The sequence below is a fragment of the Gossypium hirsutum genome, chromosome A06 (assembly GCF_007990345.1).
Source record: "Gossypium hirsutum isolate 1008001.06 chromosome A06, Gossypium_hirsutum_v2.1, whole genome shotgun sequence".
In the NCBI taxonomy this organism is placed as follows: domain Eukaryota; kingdom Viridiplantae; phylum Streptophyta; class Magnoliopsida; order Malvales; family Malvaceae; genus Gossypium; species Gossypium hirsutum.
In genome coordinates, this window is record NC_053429.1 from 108,366,343 (window position 1) to 108,392,533 (window position 26,191).

At 33.4% G+C, this 26,191-nt stretch overlaps 1 long non-coding RNA gene across 3 annotated transcripts; it reads left to right on the top strand.

The window, feature by feature from the left end:
• The first annotated feature begins 742 nt into the window (after positions 1-742).
• Positions 743-8,866, top strand: LOC107899068 (uncharacterized). 3 transcript variants are annotated; one of them, XR_001684566.2, is made up of 7 exons: positions 743-920; positions 1,024-1,151; positions 1,236-1,336; positions 1,398-1,494; positions 2,340-2,427; positions 3,076-3,170; positions 8,673-8,866. It is a non-coding gene; the product is annotated as an uncharacterized lncRNA (long non-coding RNA). The 3 variants fall into 3 exon arrangements; XR_005928662.1 differs by lacking the exons at positions 1,236-1,336; positions 8,673-8,866 and adding an exon at positions 3,374-3,860 and having other exon boundaries at positions 751-920; XR_001684564.2 differs by lacking the exon at positions 1,236-1,336 and having other exon boundaries at positions 753-920.
• Positions 8,867-26,191: the final 17,325 nt, after the last annotated feature.

Below are 26,191 nucleotides of genomic sequence, written 5' to 3' on the forward strand. Positions count from 1 at the left end.
TAATTTCCAAATATAAAATAGTATAAGGACTTAGACCATATTTTAGCGTAACAAGCAATATGATTATTGTATAAATATTTTTATATTCAAACATGTAGTTAATAATATGATTATTTTTTATTTAATATAATTTTATAATTAAAGTTTTTATATTTATATTTTTTAGAAATCGCTTTCAACAAATTCTTTAATACATGCTTACTATATTTGTAATAATGGCCATAATTTATTAAATTAACTCTAATAATACAATAAAAAATTATGTTATTATGTTAGACATTTAAATTTGATAACTAAATAATTTAAAACATAAAATGCTAAAAATTTAAGTATATAAACATAAATTTATTAAAATATTTAAAAAGTTTATTAAACTAATACATACAAATAAAGCAAAAAAAAAAAAAATACAATAATGTCATGCTAAACAAATGTGTTGATGGTGACTGGAAGTATATCGACTACAGTCGGAAGATGCACAAACGAATCTTATATGAAAACAATCAAGAAATGAGAACTGAAATGATTCATCAACTTTCTAACCAACTAACCATATTTACAACAACTAAACTAATTCTACACTCCCCTCAACACTACAGGAAATTAGGATTTTAGGAGTGTTTTTAGTGGCGTTTGGACCCATAAACACTACAAAAATTATATATTATTAACGCTAACAAAAAAAATACTGCAATAAATAAAATAATAACAGTATTTATAAGAAACAGGCCGCAAAAAAGTGAGCAATAGTAACATTTTTTATCCAAACGCTACGAATACAGATTATTTTTTGTCAAACGGTAATATTTTATTAGCGCTGAAATGCCTTGCTCTTTTTCCCAAAATCAACTCCCCCTCCCCAAAATCCATAATTTATTTCCCCGAACCTATTCAGAGGAAGCGTAAACAAGCAGCTTCAGGTATTATTTCTTTTTCTTCGGTTTTTTTTTGAAAAAATAATTGGCTGTTACATTGAATCCTCATGAGAAACTATTTTCGTATGTGTGCTTGATTGGAATGTAGAAGCGGTAGAAGGATTTAATGTCTTTAAGAGTTCAAAAAAGGCACTGGTTATAAGCAAAGATAACAAAACAGACGATGGAGAAGATAATCTTTCTAGAGAAAAGAAGAAAATAAACCTAAAATTGGAGGTTTGCTTCTGAAAATTCATGCATAATTTGCTTATTTTGTGCACTATATTTGTTGCAATTTTCTTATTTTGTTGATGAGATTAGGCAGATTCGATTTTGCGGAAACAATATAATATGAGAATAATGTTGCGTCTCCACTGAAGAGTTTCGCGGACTTAAGCTCAGTGCATGTGTTCCACTGAAGTGTATGTCTTTACCCCTTTCCTTAAATTTATCCTTTATTTCTTAAATTTGGTTTCTTTGCAGATATGGATGTGAGTCTTATTTATTGCACAATTTTGCTAAACTTGGATTTAAAGAGCCAACACCAATTCAACAACAGGCTATTCTGGTTCTTCTATCCGTATGTTCTTTTATTTAACTCCTGCTGCTTTCTTTTCTATGATCTTTAATGTTCTTTTATGGGAAATTAGGTTATTAAGTGAAAGGATCAGTATTTGGTTGTTTTTGCTTTTTATAGATTTGCTATAGTTTCTCATAAATCTGTGTTTTAAGATTTATTTTATTTGCTTTAGAAAGTTAATTATTTTCACTTGATGTAATCGAGATGCAGATAATGGGAATGAGTAATAGCTAATAATAAAAAAAGGAAAAAATGCAGTATAAACTAAAGAAGAGGGACAGAGGGCTATTGATAGGCTGCGTAAGTTAGTTTGATAAACATACTTGTTTATTTGTTGAATTGATAATAGTTCTACAATGAGATGTTATGGAGGTAGATGATTGGAAGATTTTAGATAAAAAGTTACAAAATCTGTTTAATTAGTAATTTACATTATTGACTGCCAATCATCAGTGTTTAAAGCCATCATTGAGTTTGCCTATATATACACATACACATACATAAACAAGACTCTAGTTACCTATGTATATGATGTAGGACACTTGGCATGTAGATTTTACATTTTGTCTGATTTTTGATCTTAAAGGTGTTGCTTAAAATTGAATAACATGAGCATAAGAAACTTTTAAGCTTTGTATTTTCCTTGACTAGATTATGCTGATTGCTTAAAGGTATATTACTTTTTCATTTATGAAGCATTTGTAATGGTTTCTTAGAAAGTTTACTTCTTCTTGTGAATGCTGGTTGAGGAGTGTTTGTTATGGTGTTATGGAACTTTCACAGGACTAGTAGTCTAACTACTACTCTGGCTTGGTTCTAAAGTATTTATGTTGCTTATTTAACAGGTATTTGGCTCTTCTAGCAAAACATCTCGTGTTGGCAAAAGCAGCGACCTCTGCACTTTAGACTTGTGTTGGAGATTTGATTTGCCAAGTAAGTTTCTAAGTTCCATTTAGAATGACAATGCACTATGAGTAATTTCCTCCTTTTTCCTGGTTTTCCATCTGGTTTTCTAGTTTCACTTGATTTTATTTTCTTTGTTGAGTAAACACAACAAAACGATTACTTTTCCTTCTTCTTCTTTTTTTCAATTCAAAGTGTCGTTTTTTGTTAAAAACGTGTTATTGACAAGCAGTGTTAAGAGTATAGTTTTATCCATGTTAGAGCCGTGGTTGAATAAAATAGGCAAAATTGGTGATTAGTAAAAAAGAACTTGTGCTATCATCTTGCTGGTTGAAAGCAATGGAAACAGTACTTTAAAGTGTCTTCCCTAAGGAATACGATGGTTGTGTTCGTGTGCTTTTGGTTACGATGTAATGAAATAATAGTTTTAACCATTTGATAAGAATTAAAGCTGAAAATTAATCCGAAAGTGGAGGATATAAATAGCATGAGAATGTTTTCTGTCAAGAGCAAAATAGCAAAATTTTGGGTTTTCCTTGTTTTATTGTATCCTTTATTATTAAGGCAATTGTAGTTTGCTGTGTTTGAGATATAAATCTCTCAGTTAAATCATATAGATTATTGTATCTTTTTAATGCAATATTAGGCATGACTTGATATTGAAAATTTTGGTTTCAGCTTGCAATTGATCATGTGCCATCCCTAGACGTGAAAAGGACATTTCTGTTTACGCTATTGGGTTTGGTGTTAGTTGGTCCTACATTGCACTTCTGGTAATTTTCATGATCTATTCTTTGTTTGTTTAAAATGAATCTCTAGTTGAAAACTGAACATGCAGATGAAAACTGAACATTCGATTTGCTCTCAATGCCTATTTTTCAAATCAAATAAGCTAAAAGAAGACTAGTTGAAGTCATCCACTATTTAGCTTTCAATGCCTGGTTGAAATAATTAGACAAGTGAAAAAATGTTGCAGGCATGGTCTTCTAAATAATTTAGAGAAGATTTGGTCAACTGCTTGAGCTGATTGAGTTAAAACCCCCTTAGAAGGAAGCATAGTTAAGAAGGCAAGGGAAACCAATTTGAGAATTATTTAATTCAAAACTGGTGGTCTTCATTTTTAAGTTAGAATATAGCCTTTATACCAAAGCAATTAGTTTTATATTAGAGGCTTATATGGTATTAGAGTTTAGGTTCTATTATGTTAATCTACTTATACATGTTATCTAATATGTTCATTTTGTTTCAAATTCGAAAATGACTGGTCCTCATAATGTTCCTTGGTGTTGAAGTTTACATTTCAGAAGGTTTTTTTTGTTTTCATTTCAGTCTATAAGTATTTCTTACATTTTAATGATTAATTTAACTCAATAATTAGGGTTTAGCATTAGTTGCACTAAAACTTGATTGTAATTGAATAAATTTGGTTAGTTTAGTTCTATTAATTATCAAGTAAAATCGTTTATTTAATTATGTGTTTTTAAAAAGGTTAATTTAGTTCAATTTATTAAGTTTTGATATTAAGCGAAACCGTTTATTTAGTTATACATTTTCAGAAGCTTAATTTAGTTTGATTTATTGAAGCTTGATACAAAGTAAAACCGCTTGTTCAATTATGCATTTTTAAAAAAAATAATTTAGTTCAATTTATTGAATTTTGATATTAAGTAGAACCGTTTATTCAAGTTATATGTTTTGAGAAGATTAAATTAATTTGATTTTTTGAGTTTTGATATTAAGTAAAATCGTTTATTTGGTAATATTATTTATATGGTTAATTTTAGTATTGACAAAATAAGCAAAATGAAAAGAAGTAAACAAAAGAAATAACAAATCTTTAATATCTTTAATAAAAAAACAGAATAATCAATTTAAATAATCAATGTTGATATTTCACATGGGAATGAATTCAAATCTTATATTCAAATCTTAATTGTGTTATTAATTTATTATTTTAAATTCTAAATTTAAATTCATTAATTTTTATTTTTAGTTTTAAAGTTAAAATTTTTATATAAAATTTAATTTAAATAATATTTTCTATTTATCCTTAAAAGTATATAGTTTAAAGTTTAAATTTCAAAAATAAAACATAATATAATATTTATCATAGAAATAAATATTATTTAATTAAAATTAATTTATTCATTTTTGTCTTTTTAAGTATAGTAAACATAAATTACGTAACTTATATAAATATATATCATATCATAACTTACATAAAAATTTGGATCAAAATATATAAAAAGCACAGAAATTTGGGCAACACTATTGTTTTTCCTACTCTTAATTATACTTATAAATAAACAACTTACCTAAATTAGTTCACACCTATTAGATGCTTAGATACTTGATATGTATTATCTATTTTAGTAGAATGACATGATTTAAATCAATTTAGCACACTTAAGTAACCGTAATTTATTGTCAACTTTAAACTTCAAGAACTACGAAATGGATAAGAGTTGAATGAATTTGTCAAGGGTAAGTAACGACTATCGAAATGGAGTACAAAATTTTCTAATTTTTGCATTTCAAAATGCAAGCCAAGAGAATATGATTCTTTGCCCGTGTAAGAAGTGTAGCAACATCAATTGGCATGTTCGTGAAGTTGTCTACGAACATCTAATTGTTAATGACTTTATTCGGGGTATAAAAAATAGATTTTTCATGGAAGTGTACACCTCATAGAACCTTTTCAACGAATAATCTGGCTTACCCTCATAATGCTTACCATCAGTCTGTTAGAGAAGATGACATGGAAGGTATGTTGCGGGATGCATTTAATATGCACAACCATGGTTTATAATCGTTTCCACCTAAAATTATTATATCCAATGATTGTAATATTGGTGGAAATACTTTTACCGAAACAGGAAGAACTGTACCTGATGAAGAGCCAAATGGAGAAGCAGCAAAGTACTAAAGTTACTTAATGAAATGAATGAAGAACCTTATGAGGGATTGAAATTTTCAAAATTGTCCTTCTGCATTCGTCTTTTTTACTTAAAATGTTTAGAAGGGTGGATCGGAAACTCTTTGACACTGTTTTAGAGTTTTTGAGAGATATGTTTCCGTTTGCAAAAATCCCTCATTCATGCAAAGATATGAAGAAACTGATAAAAGATTTAAGCCTTGGGTATTGGGGTGATCAGAAAAACTAACAATTTTGTCATATTTGTGGTAAATCTCGTTAGATGAATAGGAATACAGGAGATGTGAATGAGGATGAAGGTGAGGCACAATCAAGAAAGAAGCTAATAAAGATTTTGCGATATTTTCCACTAATACCAAGGCTTCAAATGTTTTTCATGTCGTCAAAGACAACTAAGTCTATGAGGTGGTATCATGATTAACGAACCGATGATGGATTATTAAGGCATCCTGCGGATTCTTTAGCGTGGAAATCATTTGACATTAAATATCCAAGCTTTGCAAGTGATCCTCGGAATGTGAGGCTTGGGTTAGCATCTGATGGATTTAATCCTTTTAAAATCATGAGTACTTCGTATAGTACTTGGCCTCTAATGCTTGTTTCTTACAATTTGCCTCCATGAATTTACATAAAGTAATCTTCTTTTATCTTATCTATGATTATCCCTGGAGAGAAAGGTCCCGGGAATAATATTGACATTTATATGCAACGACTTATCAAAGAGTTGAAACAGTTATGGACGGGTGTTGAAACATATGATGTCTTGAGAAAGGAGAATTTTTATTTACGTGCAGCTTTGCTATGAACTATTAATGATTTCCCGGCTTATGTCAATTTATCTGGTTGGAGTACCAAATGACGTTATAATTGTTCTTGTTGTGTGGAGCAAACATGTTCGAAGTGGTTATATAATGAGAAGTTCTCTTATATGGGGCATCGTCGGTGGTTAGATGGAAATCATAGATTTAGATTTTAGATAACTTTATTTGATGGTACTGAAGAGTTCAGAGTAGTTCCTGAGCAGACCTTTGGATCTGAAAAATATTGTTCATGTTAAAATATATTAATTTCTGTTATGGGAAGATGAATCAATCACCCAACACGCAAACAAAAAGAAGACCGCGGGAGGCGTATGTAGGCTATGTTGATCTGCAGATTGATGATGAATCTGATGAAGAGGATGATCCCAATGAGGCAGACTTGTGGAAAAAAAAGAAGTATTTTTTTTAATTGTCTTATTGGGAGCATCACATTTTGCGACACAATCTTGATGTCATGCATATTGAAAATAATGTTTGCGAGAACATCATCGAGGCAATTCTGAATGTCGATAGAAAATCGAAAGACAATTTTCAGAGTCGACTTGATCTAGTTGACATGGGAATTCAGCGTGATCTTCATTCTCAATTACTTCTGAATGGAAAATATCGGTTGTCGCCTTCTATTTTTGCAATGTTGAAGAAAGAAAAAGAAGTGTTCTGCACAGTGTTGAAAGATATAATGGTCCTAGATGCGTATGCATCAAATATATCTCGATATGTGAGTCTTAAAGATCAAAGAGTATATGCCCTAAAATCACATGATTATCACATCTTGAAGTAAGATTTACTGCTAGTTGCTTTACGGTGTTGTATGTCAAAAAAGTTGACGTCTTGTATTGTAACAACTAGATAGTCACGGGTGTATTTAATTAGGCTTTGATTTTGCTTGAATTAAAAGTAATTAGGTAAAAGGACTAAATTGTATAAAGGGTGAAAGTTTAATTATAGATTAAAGAAAAATTAAAGGGACTAAAGTAGCAATTATGCCAATGGTCATAATTGAGGCGGCATAAGTGTATATATATTATAAATATTTAAATTTAAAAATATATATTATAATAATAAATCAAAAGGAAATATAAATAGAAAGAAATAGAGAGCCAAATGAAACAGAATAGAAAAAGGAAAGAAAAAGAAAAAGGGAAAAAGGAGAAAAATGAAGGGCCTTAGGGATTTCAAAGTTCCAAGTTCAATTGGTGAGTCAATTTAGTCTCTTTTCTTATAATTTCTATGTTTTTAGAATCCTGGTATTAAATACTACCCAACCCATGTCAAAATTTTAGAAATTATTGAGTTTTATGTGTTGTTTATGTTGGATAGTTTTAGTATTAAGGATTAAATTGATAGATTTTTAAGTTAGAAATGAACAATAATTGAATTGTTAAATAAATTGTAAATTTTGAGTAATAGGGATTAAATTGTGAAAAATTTGAAATTTAGGGATTTAAGTGACATTAGGGAGTTAAATCTAGTCTGAAGTGGAATTTGTATGAAAATATAAGATTGATTGTGAAGAAATAAAATTAGTCTCAGTATATGGACTAAATTAGAATTTAGGTAAACATTGAGTAAACATTGAAATATTAAATCTAATATTGAATTGTGTTGTGTTGTGTTGTGTTGTGTTGTGTTAATGAATTTTAATTGTTTTAATTCCGTAGCTAACGTCGTACCGGAACCCTCGACTAAAATGGGAAAAGATAAAGTCGACTAGGAATAGCTCAAAATTTCTGATTTGTATTTCTATAATCCGAATTGAGTTGTTAATTGTTATAATTCAGTTTAATGTATATGGTAAGTGTTGAGGTGAGAATTATTGTGTTTTGCAATTGAAATGGATTGATTTAATATGTGATGAATTTATTGAATTTATATTGATTGAATTGATATATATATTAAATATATTGATTATTTGAATTGAAATGAATATTGGTTGTATTTGAAAAATTAATTGGAACCCTATTAATTGTATCAGGCTAAGTCGGATATAGATGGCATGCCATAGGATTGGAAGAGTTTAGTGATTTCTTCGACTTCGAGTTGATGAGACACTGGGTGTCAATCTATTACTTCAAATTAATTCGATGAGATACTGGATGTCAATTTACTTCGGGTTAGCCGATAAGACACTGGGTGTCAAATTATTACTTCGAATTATCCGATAAGGCACTAGGTGCCAAACTAGTGTGTTTTGGTTGGATCCGTGTATCCGTCCAAATTTGAGTCGTGTTAATAGGAGTAATTAAATTAAATGATACTACGATTGGTATTGGGAAACATTGAATGTGAAATGAAAATGAGACACATGGATTGTGCATCATATTGTGAAAAGCTATTGAGATAGCAAATGATGATAATTGAATATGTTATGAATAATTCATTTAGGAATTGATTAATTGAAGGGCTATTGTTATTGTATGATTACATGAGTATGTTATGTTAATTTTTTTTTAAATATTCGGATTATAGAAATAACACTGAGTTTTTACTCAGCATACGTTTTTGTTTTTCGTGCGCAGGTTAGGTACTTAATTTTGATCGTCGATTCAACATCCAACAATGATCCCTAATTCAAATGTAGTCATGTTTTTCCTTTTGTGTCTACATGTATCTAGGGTGTCTAAATAATAATCATTTTGTGGATTGAATGTAGATGAGATTATAAGTTTAATGTTTGTTGGCATATATCTATAAGCATGTGCTTTTGTTTGAAGCCTTAATATGGTATGTTAAATTAATGCTTAAGTGTTCATGATTTAGGTAAAATTTGATTCAATTTGGTATGTTTGAAATTTGGATTTGAATGGTACTTTGATGATATGTTTTTGATGATATAATTGTCGTACCATTAAGGGTACATTAGTTAGGCACCTAGGATGATTGTTTTGACATGTTTTGGATGTGTTCGATTGTGTTTAGAATTGGTTAAACAAATGGTTTTTTTAGTTGCTTAGTATGCAAGCTTACAGGGAATGGTAAACTTGTTGTTAAAGGTACATTTTGAGTCCACACAGCCAGACACACGGGCGTGTAAACCCTGTAGCTTTGAATTTTTTTTTATTTTTCAAAAAATTCCCTAAATTTCCAAATTAGTCCCGGCTTGTTTCTAACACGTTTTTCAAAAATAAAGATGGTTTGATGCTTCTTTGTATTGATTATCAGAAATTGAATAAGTTGATAATTAAGAATTGACACTTTTTACCCCGTATTGATGACTTATTTGATCAACTATAATGAGCTTCTGTGTTTTCAAAGATTGATTTGAGATCGGGTTATTATCAGTTGAAAGTGAAAGAAAGTGATGTATCGAAGATGACATTTCATACATGGTATGGTCATCATGAATTTTTTTTAGTGATGCATTTTGGATTGACGAATGCTCCAGCAGTATTTATGGATATTATGAATTGTATTTTCCAACCGTATTTAGATCAATTTGTGGTAGTTTTCATTTATGATATTTTGGTCTATTCAAAATCTAAATTTGAGCATAAGCAATACCTCAGAATTGTTTTGCAAGTATTACGAGAGAAACAATTATACGGGAAGCTTAGTAAATGCAAATTCTAGTTATCAGAGGTTGTATTTTTTAGTCATGTTGTCTCGGCAGATGGAATTGATCTGAAAAAGATTGAAGCAATTGTTCAGTGGAAAGCACCGAGGAATGCTTCAAAGGTTTGTAGTTTTCTTGGATTAGCTTAGTTATTACCAAAGATTTGTAAATGGATTTTTGAAGATAGCTTTGCTGATAACAAAATTGTTACATAAGAATGTTCAGTTCGTTTGGGATGATCATTGGCAAGAAAGTTTTGAGAAATTGAAGCAGATGTTGATTGAAGCGTCAGTTTTGACTTTACTAGAATCGGGAAAAGATTTTGTTGTGTATAGTGATGCTTCCTTGAGTGGTCTTGGTTGTGTTTTGATGCAAGATGGGAAAGCGGTTGCTTATGCTTCTCGTCAGCTAAAAATGCATGATCACAATTATTCAATGCATGATCACAATTATTCAATGCATGATTTAAAGTTAGCTGTTGTGTTTTTTGCTTTAAAAATATGGAGACACTATTTGTACGGCGAAAAGTGTTATATTTATACTGATCATAAGAGTCTCAAATATCTTCAATCTCAAAAAGAGTTGAATTTGAGACAACGTTGTTGGATAGAACTTTGAAAGATTTTGATTGTGTTATTAATTATCACCCTAGTAAAGCTAATGCTGTAGCTGATACGTTGAGTAGTAAAGCAACGATTAAATTGCGAGCAATGTTTACTCAGCTCAATATCAATGATGATGGAAGCTTATTGGCTGAATTAAAAATTAAACCGGTGATGTTTGATCAAATCAAGTAAGCGCAGTTAGAAGATGACAAGTTGGCGAAGAAAAGAGAAATGGTTCGGAATGGTATATTAGAAAATTTCAACATTGATGATTGTGGTTGCTTAAGATTTCATAATCAAATTTGTGTTACAGGTGTTTCTGAATTGAAAGAGTTGATACTTCACGAAGCTCATGATAGTCCTTTTGCTTTGCATTCTGGATGAATGAAAATGAATCGCGATCTGCGAGAATCTTATTGGTGGCCAAGAATGAAAAGAGATGTCGTTGAATATGTGGGTGAATGTTTAACTTGTCAGCAAGTTAAAGCAGAACATTAGGTTCCTACTGGACTACTTCAGTCTATTTCTATTCCTGAATGGTAATGGGATTGTATCATGATGGGTTTTGTAATAGGGTTACCTTTATCGACAAGTAAGAAAAATGCTATTTGGGTGATTGTTGATCGACTTATAAAATAGACTCATTTTATTGCAACCAGGACTGATTGGTCACTTCAAAAGCTTGTTAAAGTTTATATTCAAGAAATTGTAAGATTTCATGGTGTTTCTATGTTGATAATTTCTGATGGGGATCCGTAGTTTACTTTGAGATTTTGGAAACAGTTGCATGAATTTCATGGTATGCGACTTAATTTTAGCACAGCTTTTCATCCACAGATTGATGGACAATCTAAACGTGTTATTCAGATTTTGGAAGATATGCTTCGTGCTTGTGTTATTGATTTTGAATCAGGTTGGAAACGTTACTTACCTTTGGCTGAATTTGTATACAATAATAGTTCCCAATCGAGTATTCAGATGCCTCCATCTGAAGCTTTATATGGTCGTAAATGTCAATCACCTATTTGTTGGATGGAATTGAATGAAAGAAAAATAATCGAGCTGAAATTAATTCAAGAAACAGAAGACATTGTTAAGAAAATTCGATACAAACTGAAGACGGCTTTTGATAGAAAGAAATCATATGTAGATTTGAAATGTCGAGATATTGAATACTCTGTTGGTCATAAGGTATTTCTTAAAATTTTGCCTTGGAAGAAAATTTTGAGATTTGGCCGAAAAGGGAAATTGAGTCCTCGTTTTATTGGACCTTATGAGATTACAGAAAGAGTGGGACCAGTTGCATATCGCTTAGCTATGCCTGCAGAATTACAGAAAATTCATGATGTTTTTCACATTTCAATGCTCAGAAGATATTGATTAGATCTATCTCATGTTATTTCGACGGAAGATATTGAGATTCGACCTGATTTATCATATAAAGAAGAACCGGTTGAGATTTTAGCATGAGAAGTGAAAGAATTACGTAATAAGTGAGTTCCGTTAGCAAAAATGTTGTGGCGTAGTCATAGTGTTGAGGAAGCAACATGGGAATTGGAAGAAACAATGAAATCTCAGTACCCCCACCTCTTTTCAAGTAAATTTCGGGGACAAAATTTATTAAGGGAGAGAATTGTAACAACCCGATAATCACAGGTGTCGGAAAGTGCATTTCCATGATTTTGTTTTCGTAAATTGAACTTGTAAATATTTATTAAAAATATTGACGAAGTTAGTTGTGTAGTTAATTAGGCTTTAGTTAGGTGAATTTGCTTGAATTAAGAGTAATTAGGTAAAAGGACTAAATTGTATAAAGGGTGAAAGTTGAATTATAGATTAAAGAAAAATTAAAGGGACCAAAGGAGCAATTATGCCAATGGTGATAATTGAGGCTGGCATAAGTGTATATATTATAAATATTTAAAGTTAAATATATATATTATAATATTATAATATTAAAACTTAAATGTTAAGTATATTATATTATATTATATTATATTATATTATATTATATTATATTATATTATATTAATAAAACAAAAGGAACTATAAATAGAAAGAAAGAAATAGAGAGCCAAACGAAACAAAATAGAAAAAGGAAAGAAAAAGAAAAAGGGAGAAGAAAAAGAAAAAGGGAGAAGGGAGAAAAACGAAGGGTCTTAGGGGTTCAAAGTTCCAAGTTCAATTGGTGAGTCAATTTTGTAACACCCCTTATTCATACCCGATATCGGGACAAGGTACGAGGCATTACCGTATATAAACATGACATTTTCGAAAAATCACGGGCTATAAAATTTCATTTCAAATTAAAACCAATCAAACATATTCATATTGTCCCTATTATGAGCCTACGAGGCCCAAAACATGCATTAAGAATGGTCTGGGACTAAACCGAGGGCTTAAATAAATCTTAAGAAAATTCCTAGGTTTAAGCCTCACACGCCCGTGTGGAGGCAATGCACACGCCCGTGTGCTTGGGAAACACCCGTATCCCTTACCCGTATGGAATTATTTGAATTTATTTTCCATTTCGAACCTACAGGGGTTTTCACACGGCCGAGCACACGCCCATGTCCCTGGCCAGTGTCCTTCACACGGCCGAGACATGCCTGTGTTGTCGCCCGTGTCCAAAAACCCGGACATTCTGTTTATGACGTCATCATTCATTTTGAGGCACACGGTCAAGGCACACGCCTGTGTGCTAGGCCGTGTCCTTTACATGGTTGAGACACACGGCCGTGTCTCTGCCCGTGTGTTTACTACCATGCAAACTAACCTAAAATTTTAAGTACAAGGAACACATGGCTAGGCAACACGCCCATAGGGGCTGACCGTGTGTAACACACGGCCTAGACACATGCTCGTGTGTCTCCCCGTGTGGACCTTTTTAGGTCTATTTTCCAAGCCTTTGGTCACCCTCTAACATCCATACACACTTATAGACTTTAATGGTATTTAACATGGCCTGATTATTCTCTTAAACAACCTTGGCATAACTCATTGTATGTTAGCCTCATCTCATCAGCTTAGTACATGCTAAATTATTCTTTTCGTATGAGGGATAACATAGCACATTTCACATTCTACACTTAGGTCATATTATAACCATATACCATTACATGCTATGTCCACTCTCAAATTATTTGGTCCCATTTCAAGCATCCATCCATGATAAATCTCATCATCATATCTCATGAAACATTTAAACATAAACATACATCATTAGTAGGTTTACAACCTACATCAATATGAGTCATATCTCATGGCCATATACAAAAGAATAAGTATACCATTTAAGCCCTTACATTGGCTAGCCAAATGACACATATAACAAAAGGACCAAAAACCCTATACATTCTATTAAACAAAATAAAAGTATCTTTATACCAAAGTAGAACGAGACGATAGAGTGTTGATTCTCCAACCGTCTTCCAATCTTCACGAGTTCGCGAGCTCTATAAGACAGGGAAAGAAAAGGGGGTAAACATTAACATGCTTAGTAAGTTCGGATAACAGAAAGGTAAACTTACCGGTTATTTAGCATACAACCATAAAAGATATTCATGCCAAACATACATAGCATAAATCCCCTACCACATACACTCAATCATTAAGTTAGTTTTCCTTAAGCAATATAGTATTAATCTTGGTGAGCTCATCAATTTAAACATTTCCATTCTCGTGTCTTACTATAGTCCCGTTGAATTTCTCGAAAATCTCGATGGGTATCCCCTTTACTGTCAAGTCATGCTAGTGATCATTTTTAAATATACACTCCCATAAACCTCACTCTTACGGCAGGATTACCAATCCAGGTTAAATCCCTCATAACATAAACTCAAGGAGTATTGTCGGGATTACCATTCCAGGCTAAATCCCTCATGACATAAATTCAAGGAGTATTGTCGGGATTACCATTCCAGGCTAAATCCCTTACAACGACAATTACTCTAATACGTTCGGATCTGAAATGTCAGTCCAGGCTAATTTCAGTCCTCAATCGTATTACCCATTCGGGCTAAATCCACAATGCACATATATTCATCGGGAGGTTTGATCACTTAAGGAACACCCATCCGGGCTAGATCCTTACTATATTGAGATCATCAGATTACCCGTCTGAGATAAATCCCTTTCTGCAACACTTGCAAGATCTCATGTCATGTAAACAAGTATTTACCCATCGAATCTCCCTTTTTCATTCAATCGGGACAATTTTTATTTTTTTCATTGAATATGTTATGAATAATTGATTTAGGAATTGATTAATTGAAGGGCTATTGTTATTGTATGATTACATGAGTATGTTATGTTATTTTTTTTTTAAATATTCAAATTATAGAAATAACACTGAGTTTTTACTCAGCATACATTTTTGTTTTTCGTGCGCAGGTTAGGTACTTAATTTTGATCGTCGATTCAACATCCAACAATGATCCCTAATTCAAATGTAGTCATGTTTTTCCTTTTGTGTCTACATGTATCTAGGGTGTCTAAATAATAATCATTTTGTGGATTGAATGTAAATAAGATTATAAGTTTAATGTTTGTTGGCATATATCTATAAGCATGTGCTTGTGTTTGAAGCCTTAATATGGTATGTTAAATTAATGCTTAAGTGTTCATGATTTAGGTAAAATTTGACTAAATTTGGTATGTTTGAAATTTGGATTTGAATGGTACTTTGATGATATGTTTTGATGATATAATTGTTGTACCATTAAGGGTACATTGTTTAGGCAACTAGGTTGATTGTTTAGACATGTTTTGGATGTGTTCGGTTGTGTTTTGAATTGGTTAAACGAATGGTTTTTTGAAATGCTTAGTATGCAAGCTTGCAGGGAATGGTAAACTTGTTGTTAAAGATACATTTTGAGTTTACACGGCCAGACACACGGGCATGTGACTGGACTATGTGAGACACACGGCCTGACCACATGGGCGTATGAACCCTGCAGTTTTGAAAATTTTTATTATTTTTCGAAAAATTCTCTGAGTTTCCAAATTAGTCCTGAGTTGTTTCTAACACGTAATTTGGGCCTCGAAGGCTCGAATAAGGGACAGTATGTATGAGTTTAATTGGTTTTGACCTGAATATTATATGATACAAAATGCTTGAAATTTATGTCTATTTGATCTGTAAACTCCGATAATGCTTTGTAACCTAGTTCCTGCGATGGATGCTGGTTGGGGATGTTACATGTATAATTGAGCTATCCAATATAATGAAAACTATTTGTAGCAAAGTTTTGATTGTTGAAAAACCTAAGAAAGTACAAGTTCGAGTTGCCTTGACTTTATGCAATTTGGAGAAGATCTTTCCACCTTCGTTCTTCACTATTATGGTGCCCTTGTTAATCCATCTTCCTCATGAAGCAAAACTTAGTGGACTAGTTTTCTATCGGTGGATGTATCCTATGGATAGGTGCTAATTTATTTGTAAAGTTGTATCCTATTGAGTTGGATTACTATGGCACGGAAGGTTGTCTTATTTCGATGTGAGTGGGCTAATGTTAATACAGCTCGCGGAATTAAAAAAGATAAATTTGGTTTTACACTAGTGAACTTCTATCGATTAATTCACACTTGACAACAATTGATAGACAAGCCGTATGTATTTTCTTCTCAAGTCAAACAAGTTTTTTACTCGAAAGATTCAACTGATGAGGGTTGGTACGTTGTACTCCATAACACCCCTAGAGATTTTTTTGACATGAGCAATGGAAGTAGAGATGACATTGACAAAAGATCAGAAACTTTGTCTTTTCCAGAACAGAACTTAAATAAAACTATCCCTAATACTAGTACACAATTTTAATGGGTTGGCCAAGATGTGGATGAAGATATTTACGAATCGTGATGTAGTAAGATTTTACGATTTTTTAATTATATGTAATATTATAATTTAAATCTTGATCTTGTTAAATATTTCAACTATTTTATATGTACTATTATTGTTATAATTAGATACTAATATTTCAACTAGTTTATGTGTATTGCAGATAAAATGCCAAGAAGATGATTGCGAAATCTAAGTATTGTTCAAAACTCTCCAAATTCGGAAGAAACAAATAGTGAACAACAGACTGCTATTGGATCTTTGAATGTTCCGAATACAGCTGATGAACCTGTAGGAATTCAAAGTAATGTTAACTTTAATTTACATGTGTGTTGACTTTTATTATTGATTTTTATTTCAAATTCTTATATTATAATATACCATTTTTTAAGTTGAAAGTGGTGGGACATGCAAAACTAGAAGACGTACACTATTAAAAGATTTATATGAGTTAAATTTTGTCGAGCGTGTCAAATTAGCTAGAAACAGTCATAGTCAGCCTATTGAATCAGAAGCTCGACTTTTAGTAGGATACTTGGGCATTATAGCATGAAATGCCAATCTATTGCCTATCAACTACGAGTTAAGGCATCATATATCTGATAGTAACAAAAATCAAGATCTCAATACTATTAAGGTAATAACGTGAGCTTAATTTATAATACTTTGGTTTAAGTTTCATTTATATTAACTTTCTAAACTTGTGTTATTTGTAGGAAAGATTTGTTTTAAAGGTCTCGGATAATTATGTGAAGAAGACATTAGGAAAAAATTGGAGAGACCATAAAACTGCTTTAAAGAAGGAATATTTTAAGAAAAATATAAGCCTCGAAGAGAAATTGCGAAATGTCCTGTCGGGAATACTGAGGTACCAATGGGAAGATGCAATTAGATTTTGGAATCCAAAGAAAGGAGAGGTATTATGAACTTCCAAACTCTTATAATTATTTCGGTTTATAGTATTTATTTTATACATAATAATAATTTCATCGTGAGCGAGTTGGAACTACAACTAGGCAAAAACAAAAATTCACGCACACAGCTGGGTCGAAAAGTTTTGCTTGTGTAGCTGATGATGAGGTATTTGAATTTATTAATTGTGTCAAATATTAATTACTTTCTACTAAATAATATTTTCCTACTATATTGTAGAAATTGTCGTCTGGTTAAAAAGTTGGATGCCTTCAGCTTTTTGACATTACACATAGAAAAAAAGATGGATCTCCTATGACTACTGAAGCTGCAGAAATTATGGTATATTTACTTAATAAAATTTGAATTATTTTAAATGTTTATCATGTTTAATTATAATGGTTTAAATCATCGTTTGTAATGCAAATAATGTTAAGTTATGTTGCATTTTTTTATAATATATTTCATTTCTAATTCTTTGATTGATTTATTAGGAGAAACTAAAGGATAAAAAGGCAGAGTATAAATCGATCGCTTAAAGTGATAGTTCTATTAATTTTGACAACATTGATAACTAAATTATTACTAAAGTTTTGAGTCCTAAAAGGTATGGTCGGGTTTGATCTCAAGCATCTTTTGTTAACCCAACCAATATTTTGGATCTAGCTCTCAGCAATACATGCCTTCGGGGAGTCAGGCTCAAGTTGCAGTTCAAAGGTTAAAAGACCAGATGGCTAAGATGCAAGCAAACACAGTTGAGCAAATTGTTCAACTTAAAGCAGAGGCAGCATCGAGAGAAAGAGAGGCTCAAAGAAAATATGAAGAACTCCAGCTACAACTTAAAGCGGAGGCGATAGCGAGAGAAGCAGAGGCAAGCAGAAAATATGACGAACTCCAACTACAGCTTCAGAATATGGTGAAGATGTTTCAGCAATCGCAGAATCTGCCATCTTAGACGTTTTCTTATTGTAAGAATATTTTAACATTATAACTTTTGAATATAATACATTTTGTATTCCATTTATTAATTTAGATCATATACATATTTCTTTCGTTGGATTTGAAGTATCATTTAGATTTGCAGTTTTTGGTTGGGTTTGATGTTACAGGAAATTATGTTGACAATTTGGGTTCTATATAATGGAAAATGGGTTGTTAAAAATCTGCTAAAGTTAGTGGCATTTTTGGAAAAAGCGCCGTTAAAAGTCATGTTCTTTAGCGGCGTTTGTGGGAAAAGTGTCGCTAAAGGTCATGTTCTATAGCGGCGTTTCTGGGAAAAGCGCCGCTAAAGGTCATGTCCTGTAGCGGCGTTTGTGAGAAAAGCGCCGCTAAAGGTCATGTCATGTAGTACTGTCTGTGGAAAAGCCCCCTAAAAGTCATGTTTTATAGTGGCGTTTTTGTCAGAAACGCCGCTAAAGGTCATGTTCTATAGCGGCGTTTATATGGAAAAATTTAACAGCGTTATCTATAGCAACATTTTTTTGCGATGCTTATCAAAACGCTGCAAATAGTTTTAGCGCCACTTGTAACAGGCCCGAAAAAACACCGCTAAAAATATGTTTTGCTGTAGTACAAGTTGGTGGATAAAACAAGTCTCTCATGCCCAACTTATCTACCAAATGCTCATGTTGTTGAATAGCAAGCCATTTTGTTAAAAAATCTGTATGTGAACTAGAGGTAGATGTAAATAGGACAAGGGGCTGATTAAAGCTAAAAGTATGCTAACCATTGGGTGATTTAGGTGATGGTACATGTGAAAAATTTTGATTATCAAAAGAATCCAAAGTAAGAAAACGTGAATAAAAGATTGGACAAGTAGTGTTTGGAGGGAAAAAAGATTTAGGAGATTGAGTAAAACAATACATCTCGACTAACAAACAAGACTTTAGTGGCAATATTTTATAAAAGATAACCATTTTGGACAGTTGAATATCTCATTAGAACCGAAGGCAAAGAATGTAGAGAAAACTTATCTGAAGATGTGAAATTTTTAGCATAGGCAAGACAACCAAAAACCCTTAAATGTGACAAAGAAGGAGATTTATGATATATCATTTCGAACAAAGTTTTTCAATTTAACACAGAAGTAGGCAATCAATTTACTAGGTAGCAATTGCATGTCGTCAAAATTCATTCTCCTCAAAACCAGGTCGGAATATTGGATTGAAATTTAATTGCTTGAGCTATTTCCAACAAATGTTTATGCTTGAGTTCAACAACACCATCTAGTTGTGGTGTTCGAACACAAAAGCTTTGATGAATGATTCCCAATGAATTAATAAAGAAATACACTCTAATAGAGAAAGAAAATTAAGTTCAAACTAGAGCAATAAATTGTTTTAAAACAACAACAGTATCACTTTTTAATTTGAGTAGAAAAACCCATGTCATTCCTGAAAAAATCATCTACAATAGTGAGAAAAAAATGATGTCCCAAATGTGTTGGAATTTTATAGTGGACCCCATAAATCAAGATGTACTAAATCGAAAGGGTGCATTAGCTCTTGAATGATTAGTAGAAAATGGAAGTCTTGTTTGTTTAACCAAATGACAATGAGAAATACAAGTAGTATTGAAATTTTTACATGGTAAACAATATAGTTTATTGACTTTAGAAAAAGAAACATGCCCAAGATGAGCATGCAAAAGGAATGACAAATCTTGTGTAGCTAGAGAAGAAATCAATGGTAGAGCAAAACAAGTTGACTGGTGATGAGAGGATAGTGGCACAAGGCTGTAGAGACCATGTTGTTCCTTTCCAATCGCCTTCATCTGTCCATTGCAGAGGTCCTGAAGTAAACAAAATTGAGGGTAAAAAGAAACAAAGCAATGTAAATCACGTGTTAATTTAAAAAGAGAAAGCAAATTGAAATTAAAATCTGGTACATCAAAAACATTGGTAAGTTTAGTAAGAGGAAATAGGGTGTATGAACCAGTATGAGTAATTAGAACCGATTTCCAGTAGGTGATTACACAAAAGAAGAATTTTAAGCACATGAAGCAATAGACTCTAGACATTGGCCATCATATATCATCTGATTTTTAGCCCTAGAATCCAAAATCCTTTAGAAGAAAGATGGTTTAATACTCATACCTTTTGTAATGCCCCAAAATTTTGATTTTTGGGAATATGATTGTTTACTAAAATATTTGATTCAGTATGGTGGTTTTACGCCTTAAGAGTATGCTTTAGGACCCAAGTTCGATTCCTAAGTTTTGAATTTTCTCATATTAATTTTGGTTTTAAGTTGGACTTGAGTCTTTTGGTTTAAATTAATTTCTGTGATTGATTGTGATGATGAAGAGCTTAGTGGTTTAATGGTTAAGCTTTAGCATACTTCAGGGGTCCTGGGATCGAGTCCTGGCGTGAGCGCTTGGTTTATTTTTGTTGCTTGCTATATGTGGGAAATTGAGTTTTTGTTAAATTGTAAGTTGGGTGGTTAGATTAATATGGGATGTTTTGTTTTATTTTATTTTATTTTATTTTATTTCTTTAAGTTATCAAAATAAGAGCCAAATCCCTAAATTTGCTCCAATCTTTTCAATCGTTCAACTCTTCTACACTTTTTGGTTCTTTTTTTTCCATTTTTCCTCAAGTTTGTCAAATCTCTTTTCTCCTCTTTTGGGTTTCTAGCTACTGTACTTTTTTGTTTGTTCTCTCGTTGGTCTCAACTCTTTCTTTGGTACTCCGTCTGATTTTTCTTCAAGTTCTATGTTGTGGGGTATTTTTGCTACCTTGTTACGTTACTATTGAATTCATGGGGGTTGTGTTACGACTATTGTGGGCACAAGTGGTTGTTATTCTATTGCTATCACTCGTTTATGTCTTTGTTTTGTTTACGGAAGCGTTAATGATCAATTTCACTATATTTTTTTTGAATGTTGTTTGGCTTCTTTATTTCTAGGTGAGATGGTTGGAAATGAGAATCCTCAAGAGGTGTAGTTGTCGTGTTTTGTTGCTGAGTTCTAAAAGGTAAGTATTCGACATTAGTGTGCTGTTTAAAGTTTCAGGTTAAGAATGTGTTTCTAGTTGGTTATATCTGTAGCACCCCAAACCCGCCCTAGACGTTATAGCCGAATTTGACAATGTCACATGATAGCGTTTGAAACTAAGTTGTTACGATAAAAAAATTTTCCATTTGTTTACACTTGTTAACCCCAAAATCGTTACTTCTGGTCATTCATTTTTACACATTTCGTTGCAGAAGCTTTTAAAAATTGTTTCAAGTAAATCGCGTGTTTAGAGAAAACTTTTCCCTTTTGAAAACCAAGGTTTTTTAACATCTTAGCAGTTATGAATCCATAAAAAAAATAAGTGATAACCCAAATTAAGTAAAAGTCCCAGAAAGTCTGCAATTTACATCAAAAATTACCCTAGAGTATAATTAAGAAATTAAATACCCAAAGTTGAAGTAAAAGTTTAGGTTCGTGTGGCCACCGCCAAGTCCTCCGCTGCACCGATTCGTCAAGTCTGGGGATTACCTGCACAGATTAAGCAAAATGGGTGAGTTTACGTAAACTCAGTGTGTAATTCCCCATGCAAACAAACAGACAGTATACAAAATAATCTTCATCTGGGCCTAAGCCCTTTTCAGTATCAGTGATGATATCAGTTAAGGCTTTAGCCTATCTCAGTACAAAAGCAGTCATACGTTTGGGTTTGGCCCATTACAGTAACAGTAATTAGTATGGTAACAGATTATGCAGTAAACAAGTCCTACCCATCCAGCCTCTTTACACCATCTCCATCCAACCCTACACTCCATGTGGGGATATAATCAACCCACCCATCCCTACACTCCAAAATAGCACCGGAAGCGACACTAGACAGTAATTTGCAGCTTGAGCTACCAGTAGATTAGGCTTAAAGCCTTTCAGTACACTTCCTCCATATATCATCCCATTCCTATGCAATGCAACATACAGTCATGGCATGCTGTCACATAATGTCATGCATATAATCAGTACAGTATTCTAATCATGCTCAGTAAACAGTCATACATATATCATTCAGTCAATTAGGGATTAAACCATTACTTATCGACCCCATAGTAGGTTCACAGTCGACTCGGGTGACCTGTGTAACCTTATCAAACAAATTAGTAAATTGGGCTCACATGCCCATGTGATCTGCCCGTTTGGGCCCACATGGCCCAAATTGGCCTTGACTATATGGATCACACGGCCTGACCTAGAATTCCACACACCCGTGTGGTGCACCCGTGTGTCACACACGGACTAGCTATCACACGGACGTGTCTCGTGCTCACGGCCTGGCTCGTCGATCACACTCCCGTGTTCCTCACATGGCCTACCATACGGGAGACCACACGCCCGTGTGGCTTCAATAGAAAACTTTTTTGGCATTTCGTCGATCTCTATTTTCAGTGTTTCGGGTACACACCTAGTATCGTTTGATGCGAAAACATCCCCCGAGCACTCCAGAACCTATAGTTAAACAAATAACACTAATTTAATTGATCATATAGCGATCCAAAATCAAACTCGAACTGAGGCTTTTATCCAAAAAGTGATCAATCCTTACATTCAGTCGAATAACAGCAGTTCCCACAAAAACTAACACTCCACTGAGTGATTCGAGCCCTTGAACCTTCTCCTAAATGGCATAAACAATGACACTAATCAACGAACAGTTAATAACAGTTAACCAGAGAACAAATTTACTTAACTAACATTTACCAAACAATCGCAACCAAAGGAAGAACAGCACGAAACTGAGTGGGAAAGAATTTGGAAAGAAAAAAGGTGAGAAAAACAAGAATTTCAGCAGCAAAAAAAGGTGAAAATGGTTGCAAGGAAGAACAAGAGGAGAAAATCAGCAGAGACCTTTTTGGAGAAAAAAAACAAAATTTCGGTAATGGGAAAGATACAATCAAATCTCGATAACTACCCCATTCCCCCAATTTACTCCTAAAAATGCTCCACCTGACTCCCTACTTATTCCACTACTCAGAATCCCATTCTACTCAAACACTTACATGACACAAGCAGCAAAATAAATCCCTTATTCACACGGGGATTTGAACTCCGGACCTCCAGGTACTTAACACTCCACTTAACCACTAGACCAGCAGGCCCATTCTGATATATTTTATTAACATATATTTAAAAGTCTATTGACTAGAGATAGGGGTTTTTTCATTTAAAAGAAAAAATTTGCCTAAATAAAGCTTGAACTTGGGACCTCTCATATACACCCAGAACACTTAATTACTAAAGTAGATACACAGTTGTGTTAAATTTTAACAGAACCAAAAATATAAATTTTGGGGCGTTACAACTCTACCCCCCAAAAGAAAATTTCGGCCTCGAAATTTACCTGATCAGAATAGGTGAGGGTATTACTGACGCATCGCATCCTCAAGCTCCAACGTGGCCTCCTCAATGCTATGATTACGCAAGAGAACCTTAACAAGTGGAATCGATTTTTTCCTCAGAACCTTTATATCCCTATCCAAAATCTGTACCGGCTCCTCCTCAAAAGTCAGATCTGGCCTAACCTAGATCTCCTCAACTAGTACAACATGTGTGGGATCAGAGCGGTAATGCCTTAACATAGAGACGTGGAACATGTCGTGAATCCGATCCAATTTTAGAGGTAGCTCCAACTGGTAAGCAACTGGTTCCACTCGTCTCAGAATGCGGTAAGGCCCAATAAATCTAGGGCTCAGCTTGCCATTGCAACCAAACCTCAGAACCTTTTTCCAAGGCGAGACCTTTAGAAACACGAATTCCCCCACAAAATACTCAATCTCTCACCTCTTCAGATCAGCATAAGACTTCTACCTGTCAGAAGCTACCTTTAGACAGTCCCTTATCAGCCGAACCTTATCCTCAGTCTCAAAAACTAGCTCAGGGCCCAGAATACGCCGCTCGCCCAACTCAGTCCAACATGTAGGAGTACGGCACTTATGACCATACAAAGCTTTGTAAGGTGCCATCTGTATACTAAACTAATAACTGTTGTTATAAGCAAACTTTGCTAGCGACAAGTAACCCTCCCAACTGCCACAGAAATCAATCACGAAACTCCATAACATGTCCTCCAGTACCTGAATCACCTTCTTTAACTGAGCATCTGTCTGAAGATGGAAACAGTACTGAAGTCCAATCTAGTACCCAGAGCTTCATGAAGCTTCTTCTAGAATCAAGACGTGAAGCAAGGATCTTTATCAGAGATGATCGAAACCGATACCCCATGCAATCTCATTATCTCAGACACATACAATTTAGCGAACAGGTATGAAATGAATGGACTTGGTCAATTAATCCACGATGACCCATACTGAATCCTTCTTAGTGGGCGTTAGAGGCAACCCACTAAGAAAGTCTATAGTCACTCGCTCCCATTTCTAAAGTGAAATCTTAACTGGCTGAAGCAACCCCTAAGGCAACTGATACTCAGCCTTAACCTGCTAATATGTCAGACATTTACCTACAAAGCCTGTAACCTCATGCTTAAGACCTGGCAACCAATATAACTCACGAAGGTCCCGATACATCTTATTTCTGCCAGGATGCATAGCATAAGGGCTACTATGCATCTCTCGAAGTATAGACTGCCTTAACTCGATATCTTTTGGAATACAGATTCTCTCACGAAAATAGAGTACTCCATCACTATTCAGTCCAAAATCTATAGTATCCCCACTCTCAACCCGTCGAAGTGAAGACCCAACGACTCGTCCTCTATCTGTTTATCCTTAATCTTATCCATCCACGTTGGTTTAACTTGAAGCTCAGCCAACAAACTACCATTCTCAAATAAACTGAGGCGAGCAAACATCACCCTCAGATCAGTCATGGCTTTACGGCTCAGTGCATCGGCCACCATATTGGCCTTACCTGTAACACCCCTTACCCGTATCCAACACCAGAATATGGTACGAGGCATTACCAAAACACATACACTTGTAAACGTATTTAACCGAGTTATAAAATTTCATCAAAATTAAAACTTTCAAAATAATTAACATGTTTCTATAACTTTTCCCAATATATCCTCAAAATATTATAATCATAATAATTAGGGCCTGCGAGACCCGATACATACTCATGCAATTTAATGCTTCATTTCCATTTCATTCAATTCGCAATTTCTCATGCTCATAATTTAAATCATATCACTAGCAATTTCCATTTAATTCACGTGCAATTCAATGACATCAAATTCAAAACTAATACGTATTTACCATTTAACTCAATGTTTATTGATTATACCATTCAATAACACATTTATGAAATTCTCAATTTAGCAATGAAAATATCACTTTAGTTTGAATAACAACATCGTCCTGATATAAATACACTACCACTTATCCATTTACTTTAATTCTTTTGGGCCCATTTGTCACTTACCATCCTTAATCAAATTAGGGAACGGTCACGGAAAATTGAGTACTTCATTTTCACTTTGCCATAGTATAACTATGGTCTTACGTATGATCACTTATCACTTGTCCCTGATCAGATAAGTGTAGCCACCTATCACTTTGTTTCTTGATCAGATAAGTGTAGCCACTTATCACTTTGTTTCTTGATCAGATAAGTGTAGCCACCTATCACTTTGTTTCTTGATCAGATAAGTGTAGCCACTTATCACTTTGTTTCTTGATCAGATAAGTGTAGCCACTTATCACTTTGTCTCTTGATCAGATAAGTGTAGCTAAAGCTATCACTTATCACTTTTCACTTGTCACTTGATCAGATAAGTGTAGCCGAAGCTATCACTTATCACTTTGTCACTTGATCAGATAAGTATAGCCGAAGCTATTACTTATCACTTTCCACTTGTCACTTGATCAGATAAGTGTAGCTAAAGCTACCACTTATCACTTTGTCACTTGATCAGATAAGTATAGCCGAAGCTATTACTTATCACTTTCCACTTGTCACTTGATCAGATAAGTATAGCCGAAGCTATTACTTATCACTTTCCACTTGTCACTTGATCAGATAAGTGTAGCTAAAGCTACCACTTATCACTTTGTCACTTGATCAGAAGTACTCAAATCCGGCGTTCCGCTCAATTTGATCATTTATTCATATATCAGGCTTACCAACATGTGTTAATTCATAAACCATTCATGGTATTATTTCATGCCAAAT